Here is a 20,832-nt window from a genome sequence, read left to right as displayed (position 1 = left end):
CCCCTCGACGCACAGTACTGACCCTATGGCACAGCTGCAACGTATTGGTGTACAGAGGCTGTGCTACAGCCCATGGGAGCTGTGGTGGCACAAAGCAAAGGGACACCTGTCCTCCAGGGAGTGGGGCCAGGTCAGCACAGCTCCCACCTGAGCAGCAAGACTGATGCTTGGTGACATGGGCTCAGTGACACAGGGCTTGGTGACGTGGGCTTGGTGGTACAGACTCAGTGACACACCGTTTGGTGACGTGGCTCAGTGATGGGCATGGTGACACACTGCTCAGTGATGCAGGCTCAGTGATGGGCTCAGCCTTGCATCTCTCCCAAGCCTCCTCTGCAGAACCCTGCAGCAGCCTCAGCCCTCGTCCATCCTCAGGCACGTGTTGCCCACACAGTGCAGGGCTGGGTGGTGCTTACCCGGAGTGTGCCATGTCCCAGCCTCAGTGCTGGCAGTCATGGCTCAGGATCAGTCTCACTCCGCTGATCCGCCAGCCGGCATCTGTTGTAGGGAACCCTCTATTTACACAGACAATGTGAGACTCAAATAAACGGCCCTTTTTTTTTCATCTTGGACAACACTCAGTACCCAGAACGCTCACAGAACAGACCTCTCTGCTGTCAAAATAAATACCAGCCAACGGTTCCCACATGGAGGATCCACGCGAGGGGAAATAATAGGCTTTTGTTTATGGTGAGAGCCGGAGAGGTGCGGCACTCTCAGAGCACGGCTGGTACTGCGAGACTGAGAGAGGGGTGCCTGGCAGAGAGCGGGGGTCCCTGGGCAGCGTGCAGCCCCATGGAGCCCAGGGGTGCCAGGGGTAAGCCCTTGTCCACAGAGCCCGGCTGTGTGCCGTCCCCTGCCCATCCCACTGCCTGCAGGCACGGCCGCATCCCTTCCTCCCAGCCCAACCTTTGCGCAGTGCCTGCAGCAAAGCCCCTGGCCAACAACCTGCCGGCTCACGTGGGGAAACTCCCGCGCCCGTCCCTGCTGCCAAATCAGCTCTCGGGGAGCGCCTGGCGAATCCGCGGGCCTTTGTCTGCTGCGGGCGCTCCCAGACTTTTCCCTGGCATCCACTGGGACGGCCATAAATCTCCGCTACTGCCTCCGAGTCGAACATTTCCTCTGAGCCCCATTATTAATTTTCTGAAAGATCTCATAAACCCCCAGATGGAAAAATACGGAGATATTTGCACATGTGTCGTAAAACACATTGCCCATCTATTTCAAATGGATGTGGCAATATATAAAACATACTTCGGGCATGAGCCAGGTTTCACGGTATTTAAACAAGGCAGCATGATGTAATTGGAATTTACAGTGCAGAAGCAGATTGAGGCTGGGACTCGGTTGCATGCCATATATCTTCGACCTCCTGAAAATTTGGCCTGCTTTATGACGCCAAATGCCTTTTGTACTTGTCACCTACGTCCTAAGCAGACGAACAGCTCCTTTTGCGACATACAATGGTTGAAAAAATAACAGGTATTTTTTTTTCCATCCAAATCTCGCAGCCTCTGAGATCTGCCCCATGCCTGCTGCTAAAAGCTGAGCTGGCAGGTGTCAGCCCTTCGCATCCCACCCCAGCCCACCATGGGGCCATGGCGCGGCCATCCCCGGGCTGTCCCTACCACAGGCAGCCTGAGCACAGGCAGACCAGCACAGAGCTGGGGCTGGGGTCTGGCAGCCTGGATCCTCCAGCAAGGCATGCCCCTTCAGGCGCTATGGGGCTGGGGATATGCAGTTTGCTCTCCTCCTGGGGGAGGCCGCCCCGGAGCAGCGCACATGGTGATGTAGGTGCTGCTTATGGCTGGGTGAAGCTTTCCATGGAGTTGTCCAAAGTCAGAACTTCCCTTCCTCGGGAATTTTTGAGAAATAAATAAATCAAGTCATTCCCTTCCGGCAGAAGGAAAAGCCCTCCAAAAAACGTCAGTTAGAAATAATCCAAGTGATTTGTTTGGAAAATGTTGAAGCACAGGTCCTCCTGAGAGCCAGGATGGCCTCTCAGCCTCGCTCTCCGGAGCCAGGAGCCGGAAGCCAAGACCCCCGTGCAGGGCAGGAAGCTGGGACACGCTCCCAGCCCCATCCCCAGGACAGTGGCCACCTGCAGCCAGCACCGAGCCCACCCGGGGCCATCGCTGGGCTGGGCGCTGAGCAGTAGGGGTGGCAATAGCCTCAGCCCTGGTGACACCAAGCCTGGTGGGGACATGAGGTTCGATGCTGTGGGGCTGGTCCTGCCGTGCTAACTCCCTCCGTGGGATATTTCTCTGGGATGAGCTCCCCTGGGTTAGTCGGTGCAGCCTCACACTGGATGGAGGTATGCCATCAGGCTGCTCCTCTTGGCTGACTGCAACGCTCATCTAACATTTTAGCTCGTTAATTCTAAAGGAAGGCAGCAAAGCGAGATTTTCTCGTGCTCCCTCCCCCCACCTCACCTTTTGTCAGGGTAACTTTGCAGATGTAGAAAGAGAAGAAAGCAGATGGTTTAGGCCTCTTGGCTTTATCTGAGGAGTGTGCAGAACCCCGCTGGGAAGGGGTGAGTTTGCCAGGGAGCACTCAAACCCCGACAGAGCGGCTCTGACAAATGGCTGCAGACAGACCTGACGGCTCAGGAGGGGACAGGGCAGCTAATGGGAGACAGGCACCATGCTCGAGATTCTCTGCCTGAAGAGACTTTGGGCACTGCAGCTCCAGGACTTCAGAGGCACCTGAGGCTCCATCCTGCATGGCCCACAATTGGTACTGATGCTGCAGGGCCAACCAGAACAGAGCCTCAGCAAGAGGCAAGAAATGTGAGAGCAATCCATGTCTCTGCATCTCTGGGTCTTCCTTTCACGTTCTCACCACCCTCCTCCATCTTTCTGCTACTCATCTCTCTCACCTTTGACCTCTCCCCTCCTCCCATCACACTTTCCCTTTCCCAGGTCTCTTGCTGTTTGGCTGTCGTTCTCCCATTCCCGTCAGCGATGATAAATCACCTCTTTGGATGAGCGTCATCGACATACCAGCCCCATCCTTCTCTTGACCTCCTCGGCTCTCAGCCACTTTCAGGAGGTAAGAACTGGACCCAATTATGCCGGAGAGGAGATCACCAGTTCACCCAGTGAAACAGGACCTGGTTCATCCCCTGTACCCCCAGTCTCAGGTCCTGCCTTTGCCAGCCCTGCACACTCCTCGCAGGCCACTCATCCCTCTGGCCATCATCACACTATGGATCCAAGTGGGGCACCTCGTGCTAAAGAGACGTCCACATGCATGTACCCCCTCTGTCTCCTGCTCTGCCTTACCTTGCTCCTCCTCTCCCTCCCCCAGCACACATCTGCTCACACAGTTCCAGAGAATTCGTTTCATCTCACCACTGAGTCGTTCCAGAGAGTTAAAAGCCTGTCTCCCTTGATTTAGTGAGTCAAGAGTGGCTGGGAGGGAGAGGGGAGAAGAAAAGAATGAAAGAAAGAAATAAAATAATGAAAAAAAGGTCTTGGGAACATCTGGAGTTGCTCTTAAGCAGGACGCAATATTCTCGGCCAGATGTTGAGTGACTGGCTTCTACTTGGGAAACATCAACACGTCAAACGTGGAAATCCCACCCTACACCACCTTCCTTCCCTCCCTGCCCTCTGCTCTGCCTCCTGCTGCTGCCACGGAGGAGGAAGGGGTAGTCTGGGGACTGGGTGTCACCAGGAGGCATTGCAGGTCAGCAGGCTGAGCTGGGTGGGGTGGATGGGGCAGAGCTGGGCAGCGGAGGAGACACCCATTGTGGTTCCAGAGAGCTGAGAACACCGCCACAGTGGGACAGTCACCGCCTCAGCGAGGAAAGCAAAGACCTTTCTCAGTCCCTGGGTGAACCCAGCAGAGCAGGTGGGCACCAGTGAGTCACAGGATGCAGGCAGCCTTCACCGGAGAAAGGAGTTCTTGGGCACAACCTGAATTATGGTATCACCCGGGGAGCCACTCAGAGCAGCGTTAATGGGCTGTGAGCATTCCTCCTGGCTCCAGAGCCAGCTGGGCAGGCAGGGAATGGACATGGGGAGATGCTGAGCACATTGGGGCAAACTGACATTGCTAAGGAGTGACATCCCCTGCACAGAGCATGCTTTTTGGGCAAAGCCACTGCAGGTCACTCCCTGGGGGTGGCGCACAGGTTGGGGCTGGAGGCTCTCCTGATGGTGAGCAGCCCACTCCCCGGCTGTCTGCATCCTCCCAGGGCTCCGTCTGCTCACTGCCTCCTGCCTGCAGATGCTGGGAAGTCAAAGCCAGAAAAAGCATCCTCTGTCTCTTCAGGGCAGGGACGAGCTTAGCCAACACGTGGATGAAAGATGCAGGACCAAGAAGCACGTCTGGGTCTGTCTACAGCCTTCACTGCACATTTTTCCATTTCCTGAACAAAAGAATGACAGCTGAAGGCTCATGAGTTACCCCAGCCTTGGGGCTCCCCATCCTCCCATGGTCCTGTAGCCACGTCTGCAGAGAGACAGGGGGCAGACAGACCCCAATGGAGGCACCCGGCACGATGCAGTCCCCAGCGCTGCCGACCTCCCTGGGGCTGCTCCTCATGGCAATGTGGTTCCTCATGTGGAACCACAGCTGTCCCAGCTGCCCAGCAGAGCCCGGTCTTTGCTGTGACACCGCATCACCGCCACTCCGAGATCAGCGCTCCCTCCTGCAGTGCACACTCATTCCCAAACCTGAAGGAAGAGGGGATCACCGGGATGCGATCTGCATCTCAGAGCAGCACATCAGGCTTTGTCCCCCCTCCCGCCAGCACCCCTCCTGCACTGCCCCAGGAAGCCTCTCCCCTACCCTTGGTGGCACGGGGCCAGCAGGGCACTGGGGACAGGCGAGCGGCACCTGCATCGGGCACACGAGTGGGGGGTCCCCGTGAGCCCCAGGGGTGGCAGAACGGGGCTGGGGGGGCCATGTCGGGGCGCAGCCGGCCCTGCAGTAATGACAACCAGGTGAGCGGGTGGCGATAAGCCCCCAGGAATGCGGCGGCGGCAGCTGCGGGCCCGCGGCTCGCTCAGACCTTGGATGGGCCAATTAAGTAAATAGAAAATTTGGAGTGCGGGATCAAAGCCGGAGCGCGAGGGCTTTATTTATTTGGAAAAGGTCAGATTATATTGGCAGATGTGTTAAAAGAGAGAGGATAAAAAAACTTTCAAAAACATTGGCCCTGATTTGAGGTTTCCTGACAGGCGGGCCGGGGCTTTTCTTTCTTTTCGGGCCATGGGTGGGTATTGGGCTGGCAGCTTGCGCAGGGAAGGGCGCATCCGGCCACTGCGCCCACACTGCTGGGCTGCCTGCCCCGTGCCCCCGGCCCCCGCCCCGTGCACCCATCGCAGCCCCAGCCCCCTCTGCCGGTGTCCTTCTGGTGAAGCAGGTCCCACTGGGCCACTGAGGACCTGGTGGTGGCCACCCAGGGGGAGCCAACATGCTCTCCCCAGCAGCACCGGTCTCATGTGGATGCCAGGATGGGTGCTTCAAGGTGACAGCAACCCTGGCTGTCCTGGGTGACCTTTGTGTGACCGCTCTGGGCTTTCCCAGCTCTCACAGCGGGAAGACAACCTGAGCAGTGCCCCAGGCAGGGCAGCAGCATGCCTTCGGGATCGCCCCACAGTTGCCAGCAGCTCCGTCCTGTTCACCACATCACCCTCCTGTGCCGTGTGTGGGAGGAAATGGGGATGCTCTCCCATTGGAGAGCCAAGGGACATCCCGGTGCCATCGGCACTGCCAGTGGAACCTCTGAACAGCAGTGTGACCTGAACCGATGCCCAGGCTGGGGCCGGACTGGCACACTGGATCTGCTGCAGACCACTATCCTGACCGCCCCTTCCTCTCCAGCAATGCCGGGAGGGGCAGATGGCACCTCCCACTAAACCCCAAGCCCAGCTCACAGGACCCTGCATCCCCGAGCTTTGATTTGCTTCCCAAAAACAGCGTGGGGTGTCAGCTGGGGAAACTGAGGCAGGGCAGCGGGAGGGAAGGGGGGGGCACGGGGTTGGGCTGCGCTCCCAAGGTGGGGAGGCGGTGGGAGGGACCTGCAACATGGAAGAGGAATGCACTCGCCTGGGCAGGAAATTGTTGGGCTCGGTGAGCGCAGGAGCCGCCTTCTAAGAAAACAAGCGGAGGCTGAAAGGCAGCGGGGGCAAAACACAGGCAGGGGGAGGAGGGAGCGGGCTGAGGGGGCAGGAATGCCAGTGATGGGCAGGTGTGCTGACCCCGTGCTGGACATAGCAGCTCCTTGCCACAGCAAGGAGAGGAGCAGGGCGGTAGCCCAGGGGGACAGCAGCCCCTCTCCAGGCTTGGCCTGGCTGTACCTCAGTTTCCCCAACCTTAAAACCCAGCAGCAGCCACACTGTGCCCAGTTCCCCGCGCTGAGGCTGTCACAGCCCAGCCAGTGCACTGCCTGCTCTGCTGCAGCTCCCCAGAGATGCCTGGTGTGACTCCAGTCAGGTGCGTGGCCACAGGGACGCTGCGGGGTCCTTCCTGTTTCGTTTATGGGACAGTGCAGCACAAAAGGCCGAATGGATCTCAGCGCCGCTTGGAAACTCCACTGGCATGCAATACAATATCTGGCAGGGGTGTCTACAGCTTTATCTGCAACAGATCAGGTTGGAGCGAAACCTTCTGAGACAGCATCTGGAAGTGGTTTAACCTTCGCCAAGTTTTGCATGAAATACCAATTTTCCACCCCTTTCATTTAGTTTATTGAAATTAGGAGGGGAAGCTCCCCCTCCCTCTTCCTACCACTCCCCCACCCCCGGCTTCTCCTTGGGGGCAGCTCAGCTTCTCACGTTGGTGCTGGAAAATCCAACGACATCACGGCACGGGGTCCCCAGCCATGGATGGGTGTGGGGCACGGGGCTGTCAGGCTGTGCCATCCCAGTGCCAACACGGAGGTCGCTGCAGATTGGTTGCAGATAGACCTGGTGCTTTCCCCCTGCACTGTGTCTCCGGCTCTGGTGTGCAGGTGTGCCAAGCTGTGAGCACTCACAACTGGGAGCTGGGAGATGTGAGCAGCTCTGCACACCACAGAGCTGGATTCTGTGCTCGGCTTCAATCTCTTCTTGGGAAAACAGTTGAGCTCCCCGTGTGCTCACCCTGAAATCTTCCTTTAGGGCTTGTCCCCTGACACAGGGTGAAGGGGGGGGGGGGAGGATGGATCAGGCATACAGCCTGAAGCTCTGCTCTGCCCAGCCACTCACCAGCCCAGTCCTGGGTGCCCTGAGGCTGCAGCACATGTGTTGCGTTTGCAGGGGGCCAGCAGGTGTTTGTAGGATGGAGCTGGCATACTGGCCATGGGAGCACATTTGCATGTGTTTGCACACACAGGGTAGGGGTTGGTGGCAGGAGCTTCTCATTGCTGGCACAAGCAGCAGCAGTATGTTGTCCTTTGGGAGCACGGATGGGGACAGGCAACTGGCCACGCTGCCAGCAGGAACAAGGCTCAGAGTGGCAATGAATCCATATCCCGTGGCCAAGTGGGAAGTGCTGGAAAGCTGGGAGACACGGTGGCCCAGCAAGGAACACACCAGCCCTCTGGGAGTCACATGCATCCCATGGTGTGCCCAGGGCTGGCTCAGCAAGAGGCAACCAGGCCATTTGCCAGCCCGCAGCTGCCCCCAGTGCAGGTGACCACAGCACTGGGACAGCTTTTGTGTCCTCTCCATGTCCGAACACCATCTGTCCCCTCCCGGCCACTGTGGGGCTGCTGCCAAGGCTCAGCTCCGTGTCCTGAAGCTCCACTCCTGCAGCAGGGGCTGGGGGAGCAGAGGCTCAGCAAGGGCTCGGCAGTGTCCCCATGGCAGGGCCATGTTGTCACCTGGCCCCAGTACAGCACAGAGGCAGGAGCCTGTCCCACTGGAGTGTGTGGTCCCAGTGTGACTCCAAGAGCCTCCTCTCCCTCTGCCATCACCTGGGTCCCAGCTTTGCTAGCGGCCCCCTGCATCCCTGGGGAGGGACAGGAGGACATTAGGTTTCATCTGGCATGGGGCCACACGGAGCCCGGCTGCCAGGCGGAGAGAGGAGGGGAGGCTGAGCCAAGAGTGAGGGAAAAGGTGCAGGGCAGGAAGCATGTGTGTGCTCGGGGTGTATCCATCCATCCCCTGTCCACAAGGGATGCAGGATGGTGTTGTCCCCATGTGCCAGCAGGGCTGGTCTGGCCAGGAGCAGGGCAGAGCAGTGAATGCACTGCACTGCATGTGGGTGGAAGGGGATTCAGGAGCCATCCCAAACGCCGCCACACGCTGCTGCCTATGTGTCCAGCTGTGCCCCTGCCAAGTGTGCCTGTGGTCTGAGCCATGGTGCAGGATGTGACCCATGGGATGAGCCCTTGCATACCCAACCTGGACAGTGTCAGGTGTTTCAGGTGCTGGGACTTGTCTATCACCACTGCCAATGTCAGGGCAGTCCCCAGCCCTGCTGCCAATATCCACCTGGCTGTGGGGGAGGAAGTCCTCAGGACCCCCCAAGTAACCCTCACTGCCTCAGAGTGGGGATTCATAGCAAAAACCAGACCTGCTTCAGCTGGATTTCAGCTGCTGCCCGGATCTCCAGCCCAGGCTCCAGGCCCTGGCCTCTAGCATCTCCGTGGTCCCTCCTACATCTCTGCAAGGGTAACCTGTCCCATTCCGGACTTGATCAGGTGCCACCAGCATCCCATGAGGGCCTGAGGACAGCGCCTGCCCTTGTGTAGAGTCCGTCTGTGCTGGCATGGAGGTGTGCAGCCAGGATATCCCCTTCATCCAGCCGCTCCTCCATGCTTTCTCCTGTGCACTCAGCAACAGATTGGTCCCTTGTCACAGCTCCATCACAGCAGCCAGCCCCAGGCCTCCACCGGGATCCTCCATCCCCAGCTCCTCCAGTCCCAGTCACACCTATTTAACTGAAGATGTGAAATGGTCTCATTAAATCCGTGCCGAGCTGTGTGTGCAAACTGCTCTGACAGCTTACACTTGGCTCATTTCCACCACGGTTCACCCATTTTTTTCTTTCTTTTTTTGGCTCGGTTTCCAAAGAAGATGAGGTTGGTGCAACCATGGTGTCTGTGGGTATGCCTCACTTTCCAGCCCTGTGACTGGAGGACACCAACTGATTGCACCCAAATTCAGAGAGAGAAGGAGAATTCGAAGATGCTCTGTCCCCACATGTGCCATGTGAGGAAAGGAGCAGGACGCAGCAGGACCCATAAATGGTCCGTTTGTGGCTCACTGCTCACCAGCTCTGAGAACAATTATTTCCTCTCTTCTATTCAAAATGCTGCCCAGATCAATGCTGCTGGGATTGATTCCCTGTGGGAGCAATTCAGAACAAAACCCAAATTGTGAACATTCTTCCCACTCAGTAACAACAACCAAGAAAGAGGAAACAGCAACCACAGAGCGGCAGCACAAAACCTGGCCAGTGCCAGGGAGATGTGCCTCACCACCGTCCAGCGGAGGCATCTCTATGGATTAGTGATAAATCCTGCCAATAGATCAATAGTGCCGTTGTTTTCTAGCTTGAGCCTTTCCTATGGGACAGCTTCAACCAAACCCTGGTGGCAGATGACAGCTACATGAGCATGCAGAAGACTTGGCCACAGCCCCCAAGCCCTCTGTGCTCATCATGGACCCAATGGGGCTCAGTGTCCCTGCAGCACCCGGGCTGCAGCACACAGGAGCATCCACAGCGCTGCACCACGGTGTCACCGCACCCAGCAGTGCTGCCAGGTGCCAGCACTGCCCTGCTCACCGCCCTCCCCAGCCCCCCTTCGCCCCCTTCTTGGCCGTGCACTTGCTGGAACAGGTGCGCACGGCTCCCCCCCACCGCTGCCCTTTTTTAATTAGCCGATAAAGAATGCGTCCTTTTGAAGCAGATAGGGGATTCCTCACATCCCTGGCATTGCTGGGCTGCCTGGCGGTAACCCTATTCCAGTTGAAAGCCTTCTGAGCCGGCCCACGGCCGCGGGGCCCCCGGCTGCACCACACCTGCGGGCCACTCCTCGCGCCCACCCCTCGGCCACTCGCGCAATTACCCGCCGTGATGATTAACGGGGATATCTCCCTGCCAGCAGCACGCCGCCCTCGTCCCGAGCTGCAGGTGGCGTGGGACCCCCCCCAGACCCTCCCTGGCTGTGCCACGGTGCTGTGCTCCCTTGTCCCTGCCTGCCCAGAAACGGGGCGCTGGAGCTGCCTGGGGCAAAGCCCAAATGCTCAGCTGCTTTTGCTGCTCCTTCCAGCCCTCAGGGTATGTTCTGGAGAGAGAAAACCTGGGCAAGGAGGCCTGCATCCTGCAGGAAGATTTTCAGTTCCCGGATCACAGCAGCCTGGAAGCCCTTGCTCCACTTCAGGATAAAGCTGCAAAGCCTGCACATCCTTACTGCATTCCTACGCATATCCTAAATCCCAGTGCATGTCCTCACTGCATCCCAATGCATGTCTTACATCCCAGTGCATGTCCTCACTGCATCCCAGTGCATCTCCTCACTGCATCCCAATGCATGTCTTACATCTCAGTGCATGTCCCCTTGCATCCCAATGTACATCCTCCTGCAACCCAATACACATCCTCCTACATCCCAGTGCATGCTCTCACTGCATCCCACTGCACGTTCTCACTGCATCCCACTGCACATACTTACTGCATCCCATCCTCTTGCATCCCAGTGTGTGTCCTCCTGCATCTCAATGCACATCTTCACTATATCCTACTGAGTAGGTTCACTGCACCTTAATGCATATCCCCCTGAATCCCAGTGCACATCCTTACTGAATCCCAACGCGCATCCTCCTGCATCCCCAGTGAACACCACCCCTGCATCCCAATGCCTGACCTCCTGCAGACCCGTGCACTGGCAGCCCCACAGCACGCGGGCGTGCCGAGGCAGCGTGTCAGCACAGCACGGCTCCTATCCCCATGTGCTGCACGTTATATTGCGGAACCAGTAAAAATTATTTCGGCATGTGCCTGTGTGGTCTGAAGCAATGCCCCAGCCTGAGATAACCTAAGCACAGGAAGCCCTGGGCTGGGCTTTAAATCTTCCCCCCTTCACCATGTCCCAGCCAGAGACCCCCAAGTGCCTCACCCCACGTGTGCCCTCCATGCTGGGGAGGGGCTCAGGGACCCCAGCAGTGACCCCCGGCTGGGCTGAGCCCTCACACCACCGCGGTGACGGCATTCAGAGCCCACTTTAAATCAATTGCTGCGCCCTGGCAGCTCTGTTTCCACGGTCCCATGTTATTCTTTCATTCAGTCATGGGGAGAATGACTCTGTTTTCCTTCAGCAGTTTTGGTTCTTTTTCCCCTTTTCTTTCTTTCTTCCTTTCTTTCTCAGGGCGAAGGATGGCGTCAGAGCGAATATTCATTTCCACGGTTCCAGCTCATTGAGAACAATACGAGCAGTAAACAGAGGGCAGCATTCCTCAGGAATGTGAAGCACTCGCCTGTGGTTTAAAATCACTAATTTTTTTACAGGCAAGAATATATATTTTTAGAGACTTTTAAGGACAAGCCAAGTTCTGCTCCCCCACGTTGCTCTCCAGCACCCCCAACCACAAACGCACATCGGGTGTTTCCCCAGGCGTGATAGGCTCAGCAAGCCAGGGCTGATGACCACAGAGCTGGATGGGGAGACCCCGGTCACCACCTGAATCTGGAGCTTGGAGGTGTCAGAAGTAGGATAAAAAAGTGCTGCTTCACATGCACCGAGCCCTCTCTCTTGCTGGGTGAAGCACCATGAGATGTGCACCTGGTGGCACAGGGATGGTGCAGGCAGCCCTCGCGGGGATGGCGGCCATCCTGGCGTTGTGCAGCAGCACACTGAGCAGTCAGGCACTGCTCTCCCGCTCCGGCTGAGACCTCCACAGCTGCTCCGCTCCCCGAGCATCCCACAGAGCCTTCCTTGAGGAGGCCGTGTACTACCAGAGTCAGCTGAGGACGTTCGGGCTCACAGCTCCGCTTCTGAAAGAAGCAGTGGAAGGAAGCATTGTTTTACTGAGAGAAATTGCTTTCACATCCCTGCCCCAACAGGCATGCACGCATCCTGCCCTTGGGCTGATGAGCTCCAGATCTGAGTGCTCTGGCTCAATGAAGACCCCGGTCTCTTGGCCCCACGCCCCTCGCACGGCCCTGTGCTGACCCCAACCTTCCCACGGGGCCACGCATCCCCAGAGCAAACGCAGCACTGCTCATGGGGAGCAGCTGCAGCTTCCCCATCTGGATCCTCTTTGCAGCTTTCTCCCCAGTACATTGCCGACCATGAGGAGGCTGAGCAGAAGCATCCTGGCCCTTTCTCTTTGCTCGATGCTTTCTCCACCGCTGGCGGTGCCCTCTGCTGAGAGAGGAACCCGGGGCACCGCAGCCCTGCGCAGTGGGACCAGCCTGGATCTGGAGACCACGCAGCCCCTGGAGGGTGCAGTTTGCTTCTATGGTCCTTTTACGACAGTCAAACTGCTTGAGGAGTCACAAAGCATGAAGGAATATGGCAAAATCTCCATAAATCAAGTAAAAGGCACAGACATAAAACTGGGAAGACATTTGCCTTTTATTGTCTCCTCGGACAGGCTTAGCATTTAAAGGCTTTTATCTCCTTTTTACGGCTTTTAGGGTGGGCTCCAAGCCAACAGGTACTTTGTGTCCTTGCTCTGTGTTAAATTGCATCATGCAAAAATGAGGCTTGGGAACAAATCATGAGCTGAGAGAACGGTTCCTTCGGTGGAAGCAGAAAGCCGCAGTAGAGCCCAGAGCCACACTGTGCAGCTGCAGCAGGAGCAGTGGGCAGCGATGTGGCAGGGGACACACAGCCACCAGATCTGAGGATGCAGGGCCAGGGTCTCCCCAGCTTCCCCCACGGATGGGGCAGCAGTGAGGGGTGTCCGTAGAAGCAAGGGGAGTCCATAGCAATGAAGGATAACCAGCAGCAAGGGGTGTCCATAGCAGCAAGGGATGCCTGCAGCAGATTTGCCCAGCTGGCCAGAGTGCAGCCCCTTTGAGGGGTGAGCATTGCACTGCAATGACCCACAGCTTCAGGACAGGCTGTTCGTGACACGGGGCTGTTAGCTCCATAGCAGGCATTGAATTGAATGCGCTTTTTGTGATGCTTCCTGCTGACACCAGGCACAGGCTCTCAGGATGACACGGCTCTGCTCTCCCACCCAGCGCCCCGCCGCTCACCCCATATCTGCCCTGTGACATGCCCTGCCCTCACCTGCCCCTGGGACTTCTCTCCACTGCGGATTACAGTGCTGCAGACAGAGCTGGACGTGCAGTGGTGGCACATAGCAGTGATGTGGTCAGCCCGTTAGGAAGAGAACAGTCTGAAGTCAGGAGGAACAGCATGAAACGCATCCTCTGGAAGGCTGACAGCCCACTTCAGTGCTATCCAGCCACCCTGGCCTCTCCCGTGGGGCTGGGAGCCCTGCAGGAACACAGGGTTGCAAGCACTGCTGGGCACTCACAGAGGTTAAAACCGCAGCCGCTGCCTTCCCAGAGCCCACCCCATGCTGGCAGCATCAGCACCGTATCTCCCAGCACCGCCCAGGCTGGGGCAGGTATCATCTGGAGGGGGGGGCAGGGGGATGCAGAGCCTCTGCCCCTCTGTGGGTACCCCCGCATGCAGCCGGGGGCACGGGGACGGCCTGCGGAGGGCAGCGGCAAACGGAGGGTTAACGGCATCCTTCCCACCCAGCGTCCGCTGTGTGCCAGTCCTCCAGCCATGTGTTTGAAATCCTTTCTGCTATCTCCTGAAAATATTTACAGTACATGCAGATAAATTAGCTGCAGCGCTTATTACGTCTCCCTGGAAATATATACAGCAGTTAAAGATGTTTAAAAAAATAGCCGAAAGCCGTCTCTTTACTATATCTGGAAGATATTTCACAGCGAGGGGAATTTACAGGGCCGGGTGGCAGGGAAATCGCATTTATTTTCACTCGAGTAGAGAAAGTTAAAGGACCCTTCAGCTGAGTTTATTTTCATCTCTGCTCGCAAGACGAGGGCCAAGCAGTGCTCGGGGAGGAGCTCAGCCCCACGGCTCAGGGCACGGGCTGAGCCTGCTTGCTCCCCAGCAACACAGCCCTTACGCTTCCCCGCAGCCCTCACAGCTCCCGTTTGCTATCCCATGCCCAGGCTGCAGGCCCGCTCCTCCAGAAGTCCCCTGCAATAGGGTGCAAGGTTGTTGGGGAATGCATCTCCGCCCCGAGCAGCACCCGTGGCCCCGCTGCCTGGAGGTCACTGAAGCCCTGGCGATGGAATCCGTGGCTCTCAGCCCTTCTCTTTGCACTGCTTCCCCAGCTGAGCCACCTGCCAGCGGGGCAGTGGAGGCCCAGCTTCTTAACGCACCCTCCGGCTTGAGGGCGCTGACCAGATGTCGAGTGACAGCATCTCCTGGGCCACTGGCATGGAGCTGCTGGCCTTGACGTAAAAGGCTTTGGGAAGCCATTTGCTAATTCCCCTGAGTCACCCGCTCCCTCCGGCTGTTTTGAAATTCATATCTAATGAGTGGTTTGGGTGAAGGAATTCTGCAAAGATGCAAACAATCCCTTTGCCAAAATAAAGAGAGCCAGAGCTGGGCTTATAAACATATAAATCATTTCTAGTTTTTAGTTTGCAAACAAGATACTTGTTTCTTCATGAGCATTTTGGGGAGAGCAGGGAGAAAGTGCTGGGCCAGGGGGCAGTGGGCAGTGACCATAAGCAGATAGCAGCGGCCCCAGAGCCATCCCTGCCTCCCCCCAGGCCGGGCACTGCACCACTGCACTCCTGAGGTCTCCACGGGAAGGAGTCCTCAAGCAGTGACCTGCAACAAAGTGACTTGTCCAACAGCTGGTGTTGGTGGTTGGTGTTGGTGGTGCTCCAGGCTGGGCAGAGCAGCAAGGTCCCTGCCCTGCAGGCAGGAAGGTGCCAGCCGGGCCAGCAGGCACCGGAAAGTGGTGGCAGTGCTGGCAGGGAGGTGAGTGATGCCAACCAGCATCATACAGCCCTACGGTTGGGCTCCGAACCATCGTGAGCACTCTGGCAGCCTTCTCTCCAGCATCTGTTGGCCATTTCCTTTCATTGCTGGGTGCCTATCACTGCCAAGGAGCTGCCCGGCAGCCCCGGCTCCTGCTCCTGCCAGCATCTCTGTGCCCGTGGCAGTGATGGGGACAGGGAGTAGAGCACGGGGGGCAGCAGCAGAGGGGCCACACTCACAGTGTCCCTTCCTGCAGCACCCTGGGTTTGGGCAGTTTGCACTGCCAGTGTCCATCAGCGCAGAGCATGGCTTCACCGCAGGGCTGGTTAAACTCTCTGCTTCATTATACATGTGTGATTGAGGCTGGTTTGTTGAGGGACAAGAGAAAAAAAGCTGTGGGGCACTCAAAATGACATCGGACACAACACAGCAGAAGGGAGCTCACCTGTCTGCAGGCTGCCTCAGGCCAATCACTTGGGAAGCCACGGCTTCCATCAGGTCCTATGGGCTCAGCAAGCACAGCCGCAGCCACGCCATGCAGCCATGAAGATTGATCTGGGAAGCCAGCACTGCCATGCTGCTGTGGGAGCCGAGCAAAGAGCAGCACCGGGGAAGAAGCACCAGCATCCCCAGATGTCCCCTGGTGCCACCTGGGTGGGAAATGCAGGGGGGGACCTGCACCTCCGAGCAGGGCCCACTTCCACGGCCAGTGTGTGCTAAGTGCATTTTTTCCCAAATAAAGTGTTCTGACTTGGTCAAATTTGAGTATATTCCAGGGACACGAGACAAATCTCAGCCTCTCTCCCTTCCCTACTTGCCAAATTTCAAGCTCCTGCTTCAAAAGGCAGAATTTTAAAACAAAATAAGGACAAATGCTTTATCTCCTTGTACCCTCGCTCTTGGAAACAGCCTGGCTCTCTGGATGAGACTTTCCCCCCCCCCAAATTTAATAAGAAGCCGCAACCCACCCTGAAATATTACCACCCAGCCTGGAATGGTTTGGCAAAGCTGCCAGCAGCCGAAGGCAGCATTTGACACCAGGGAGCACCAAGCGTCCTTAAAACTCGGGGGCATCTCCAGCTCCCACCGCGAGCACATGGAGCCTGTCTGCAGCGCGCTCACAGCGCACTCACTTTATTTATAGGATGCTGTGTATGCGCCTCGTCCTTCCAGGGGCTCTTTCTCCTTTTTTTTTTTTTTTTTTTGGCTTGCGGAAGCCGGGCAGATAACTAAAGCTGTTCCTCACTTTCACAGCAGATAAGCTAATTGTCGGATGTGCCCTTTGAGATAAGCGGATCCCGGGTTTACGAGGGAACATGTGTTCTGGGGAAGCGCCGTCACCGAGCCCTGATGCAGGCGATAACCCACGGGCGTGCAGACTCCCTCCCTGGGAAGCACGGGGCCCTGCTTCCATCCTACCCGTGGCCATGGCACTTGGGCTGCCTGCCGTGGGCTGCAGGAGCAGCGCTGCGGTACCTTTTGGGGAGGTTCCCGTACCTCCCAGCTCTGCCACTCCTGAGCGAGGAGATGCCTTGGTACAGACCCTGCAGGTTGTCTGGTCAGTCCAGGAGGCGCTCGAAGTGTGTGCCGAGCCATCCTCCTGTGCACCGTGGCTCATCTCTGCCTGGTGGGAGGTGGGAGAATAGAGCCCCGAAAAGTTTATAGTCGGGCAAAGGCAGAGCACTGCAGCCCGACGCCTATTGAAACCCATGACAAAAACTCGGTGACTTTACGAGGGTCAGGCCAGGCCGGCGGTGCCAATGACTCCCTGGTGGCACTGCTGGGTGGTTAGTTCACGCTGTGAAGCAGAGCCACATGGGCCCATCAGCAGTGTGGCAACAGTGCCCAGCTCTCAGTGCCAGGGATGCTGTGTCCAGCCGCAGCATCACCACCCACAGCCATGCCCACAGGAGCTGCACACTTGGAGGCACCCCACGCCTTCCATCCTATCGTCCCTGTCCCCATCAGCTCCCCAGGACACAGTGAGGCCACGCTCCCTCGCCCCCCAGTGGGAGAACCACCCTCCGCTGTCCCTTCCTTCCCTCCCCCCGAACAGCCATCACTCACCAGGCTTTGATTATGGCCACAAAGGAGCCTTGGAGGAACCATGGGGAAGCTGGAGGGAGGCAGGCAGATGATGAAAGAGCTGTCAAATGGGATTAAACAGTAACCGTCTCCCCTACCGCTGGGCAGTGGGAAGGGGGACAGATTGTACTGGATTGTAATGCATGAGCCCTCCTGCTGCTGGAGCCTGCCAGGCCCGTCCCCTGCAGGCTGCCGACTGGGCCCTGCTGTGGGCAGCGGGACAGCAGGATCCGTCCCTGGGGCTGAGGATGGAGAGCTGGGCCTGAGGGAGCGGGGTGGAGGAAGGGTCAGTGAGGAGCTGCTGGTGGAGCTGCTCTGGCCTTGGGTGGGCAAGGTGCAGGATGCACATCAGGGATGCTCTCTCTCCTCATGTCCTCCTGCAGGCACTGAGCACACCGGCAATGGGCCCGCAGCACCGAGAGCAGGGCTGGGATGTCACAGCGAGCAGAGCCATCCCACGTGCAGCCCTCACTCTGATCGTCCCACGTGCATCTTGGCCTTCCCAGGGGTGAGCAGCACAGCGGTTCCAGCACCTGGCACACAGCTCCCTGTGCATCACAGTGCCACCAGCCCTGGACTCTGTGCTGGTTCCTCAGTCCCTCTGTAGGAGCAGACGCATTCACACATCAGGGGCTGCAGCAATGGGGGACATTGGCACAGACCACACCGTCCCGGCACAGGAGCTCATCAGCACTCCTACAAGCCTTGGACAGGGAACCCTCCACCAAAACCACCCCAACCTCACTCTTGCGCCTTCCCATGCAGCTCCACCATCCCCCCTGGAGCCATGTCTCAACGCATTAAGTGACACAGAAGGGCGGCCCCTCCCCGGTGGCCACACAGAGCCAGCGGTGGAGGTGCAGGGTGAGCAGGGAGGGCCGGGTCCCCACGGGCGGGGGGCACAGAGCACCCCTACCCCAGCACCACCACCCTGAGCTTCCCCGAGGCACAGAGAGAGGCCGCGCACAGCCCCTGCCCCCCACCGCCCCCCGGCCCCGCTCCGCGTGGAGCCCCCAGACCCCCCTCGCCCCTCGCACCAAGTCCTCACCACCCACTCCGCCAGCGCAGCTCCAGTTTCTCACAGCACCCTCTTTTCTGAGCCATTCGTCACGGCCCCCTGCACAAAAGCCAGAGAGAGAAAGAAACAAGGAGTAGGAAAAGGAAGGAAGATAAAAAAGGGAGAGAGAGAGAGCGCGAGCAAGAACGAAAGAAAGAGGGAGGACAAAGCGTGAAAGGACCCAGGTCTGTCGCTGAGCGAGCGCAAAAGGGGAGGAGGGGAAATTATTAAATAAATGAAGCACCTCGGCGGTTTGGGGGGCAATGGAAGAGGGGCCGACCACAGCTGAATGTTAAATGCCTGCCACACAATCAGTCCCATTTTGTGAAGAGAGGAAGCTCTGTCCAAAGACCGTCATGTTTATTCATGCGGAGCCCCGCTGGCCCCTCCCACCCCATTGTCTTTGGGTATCAATCACGGCGGCCTTTATTTGGGGGCATCTGTCTGGCCCGATGAATGGCGGGGTGATGAGTGGGGCTGCGGGGCCGGGAGCAGCCATGGGGCTGTCCCCTCTCCCTGCTGGCCCTCCCCGCAATGGCAGCGCATGAGGACCTATCCGTCCCTCTGGGCGGGCGGCCCGCCATGGAAACACCGCATCCCACATCCGTGCTGCACCAGGCACAGCTGGGGAGGTGGCAATCCTCCTCCTCTCGGTGTGCGGGAGCAGCAGGGGCCCCACGGCAGCCTGGCGTGGTCTCAGACCACCGGTCAGCCCAGCTGTGTGCAGAGCCACTCATGTCACAGAAACCTGGATGGCCCTCTGCCACTGCGGCCAGCGCAGGATGGGGACATGGGGCGGCTGGGCTGGCACAGAGGGGTTGGCTTTCCTTCACGTGGTGCTTGGGGCGATCTGTGCACAGCGCAACACTTGGAATGGGAATGGCTGTGGGAGGCAGGAGCGGGGCTGGTCTGCAGACAAAGTCATCACGAGATCACCTGATGGGAAGTTGAAGGTCATCAAATTCAACCTTGAAATTGCAGCCACCAGGAAACAGAGAAAGGAAGCACAGCAGAACAGTCAGGCCAGGCAGGAGCCCCATCCCAGGCACTGCTGTCACCCAGCTGCAGGGTCCATGGTCCTGCATTCGGTGTCTGGGAAGCGTGGGGTCCCCGGCTGGGCAGCACTGGGAGCCCTGGCTGGCCATGGTACAGAAGCAGATGGGTCCTTGGCAGGGGCCAGCAGGTCCTCAGCATGAGGGCCAGCATTCAGGGCAGTGGCACAGGTCCCCACGGCACCCAGCATGCCCAGTCCCCTCCTGCATGGCAGCAACAGCCGGTGTGTGCGACGCTGAGCCCCACAACTGAATCCATGCCTCCCCAGCACAGTTCATGCCCAGCAGCTGGAAGAAGCTGGCTCAGCAGACTGCATGTGAGTTCTATCCAAGAAAACATTTTTGGAAGGGCATTTTGTCATTGGTATGAAAGCTGCCTCGCAGCCGTGTCGCAGCTCACAGAGCAGCTGCCAGCTGCACTCCTGCCTCTCTGCCATCCCCAAACCTGGGCAGAACATACCACTGCCATCCACCCCAGCCCCTCTACTCAACCCCTGCCCCACACCTTGCCCTTGGCCGTTCACCTTGCTGCAGTGATGCAGAGATGATGTCCCCAGCCCTGGGGCCCCACTGGCCCCGCACAGCACCTCCACAAGAGGGCAGGAGGTGGAGGAGGACGTCCAGACCTTGGCTTAGCAGAAGGAAAGGGATGAGGACATTGTGTGGAAAGCTGGTGGCCTTCAGAAATCTCTCTGCTCAGGTGCCATGGGAGAGGGCTCAGCTGGGGAAGACAACCATGGATGAAATTATAGCATGCAGATGAATGCTCACCCACACGTAGTCCAGGCAGCTTGCAACCCTGCATCACTGGGGAACATCTTCTGTGAGGTCTGTGTTTTGGAGACCTTGCTTGCCTCTAATGTGATGCTTCCTAGGTCATAATTCAGACAAGTTGGCTTTGGTTGAGAGAAAACCATAAGGAGAACCGTTCCAATCCTTCTGGCTTCTGTAATTGAATGCTAATTGCTCAGCCTGCAGCCAAACACCCCCTCGGCCACGGCCACGGAGCAGAGAAAGGACTGCCTTGCTCCAGGAGGGACGGTTCCACCACTGCCTGTGTTTCCCAGTATGCACGCTTGGCACCCCAGCACTGAGGGTGTGAAGCTGGAGGACACACCCCAGCCAACTTTGGGCAATGGCAGGGTGGGCAGCACACGGGCGGTGGGCTGGAGTCCCCCTACTCCCTGCAGGCAGGGGAGCTGGGCTGCTCCTAGCTGCCCCATCGCTCCACTCGTCCCCAGGGTGGAAGAAGTGTCATCGGCAGCGCAGAGTGACCCATGTGTATGCAAATGCCATCAGCTGTGAGCACCTCCACGTGCAGACACAGACACATGCGATAAGATCCGCGGATACACAAACATGCTGCCGGGCAGACATTTAATCAAGCGACGGGAAGAGCCCCAGATGCCCAAACTCGCTAACAGACAGATGCAAACACTGCGCGAGACACCCGCAGCTGGGGACGTGTGCATATACACAGTCAGACACATCTGTATACAATACCTCATTAAACATGGGCAGCGTACAGCCCCAGATTAGGTCTGGCTGGGCCGCGGGCAGCGGGCCAACCTGAGATCAGGGTTCGAACTCAGCCCTGACAGCTCCGAAGCCTCACGGGCGGCTCTCGTGGCATTCCCATCGCCCCACACCCTCACCGGGACACAGCCTGGGGTCGAGCAGGGAACGGGATGCTGAAGCACGGACGGCCCTAAGAG

At 58.1% G+C, this 20,832-nt stretch overlaps 1 long non-coding RNA gene across 12 annotated transcripts; it reads right to left on the bottom strand.

Moving 5' to 3' along the window:
• Window positions 1-12,500: 12,500 nt before the first annotated feature.
• Window positions 12,501-20,446, bottom strand: LOC101750883. 12 transcript variants are annotated; one of them, XR_006931473.1, is made up of 4 exons: window positions 18,057-18,270; window positions 16,991-17,609; window positions 13,181-16,547; window positions 12,501-13,076 (listed from the first exon to the last, which is right to left on the bottom strand). It is a non-coding gene; the product is annotated as an uncharacterized LOC101750883 (long non-coding RNA). The 12 variants fall into 12 exon arrangements; XR_005839909.1 differs by adding an exon at window positions 19,889-20,446 and having other exon boundaries at window positions 12,521-16,547; window positions 16,991-17,069; window positions 18,057-18,125; XR_005839908.1 differs by adding an exon at window positions 19,889-20,445 and having other exon boundaries at window positions 12,521-16,547; window positions 18,057-18,125.
• Window positions 20,447-20,832: the final 386 nt, after the last annotated feature.

The sequence above is a fragment of the Gallus gallus genome, chromosome 14, assembly GCF_016699485.2.
Source record: "Gallus gallus isolate bGalGal1 chromosome 14, bGalGal1.mat.broiler.GRCg7b, whole genome shotgun sequence".
In the NCBI taxonomy this organism is placed as follows: Eukaryota; Metazoa; Chordata; class Aves; order Galliformes; family Phasianidae; genus Gallus; species Gallus gallus.
Note: the sequence above shows the minus strand (reverse complement) of the source record. Positions and strands in the feature narration are given on the sequence as shown.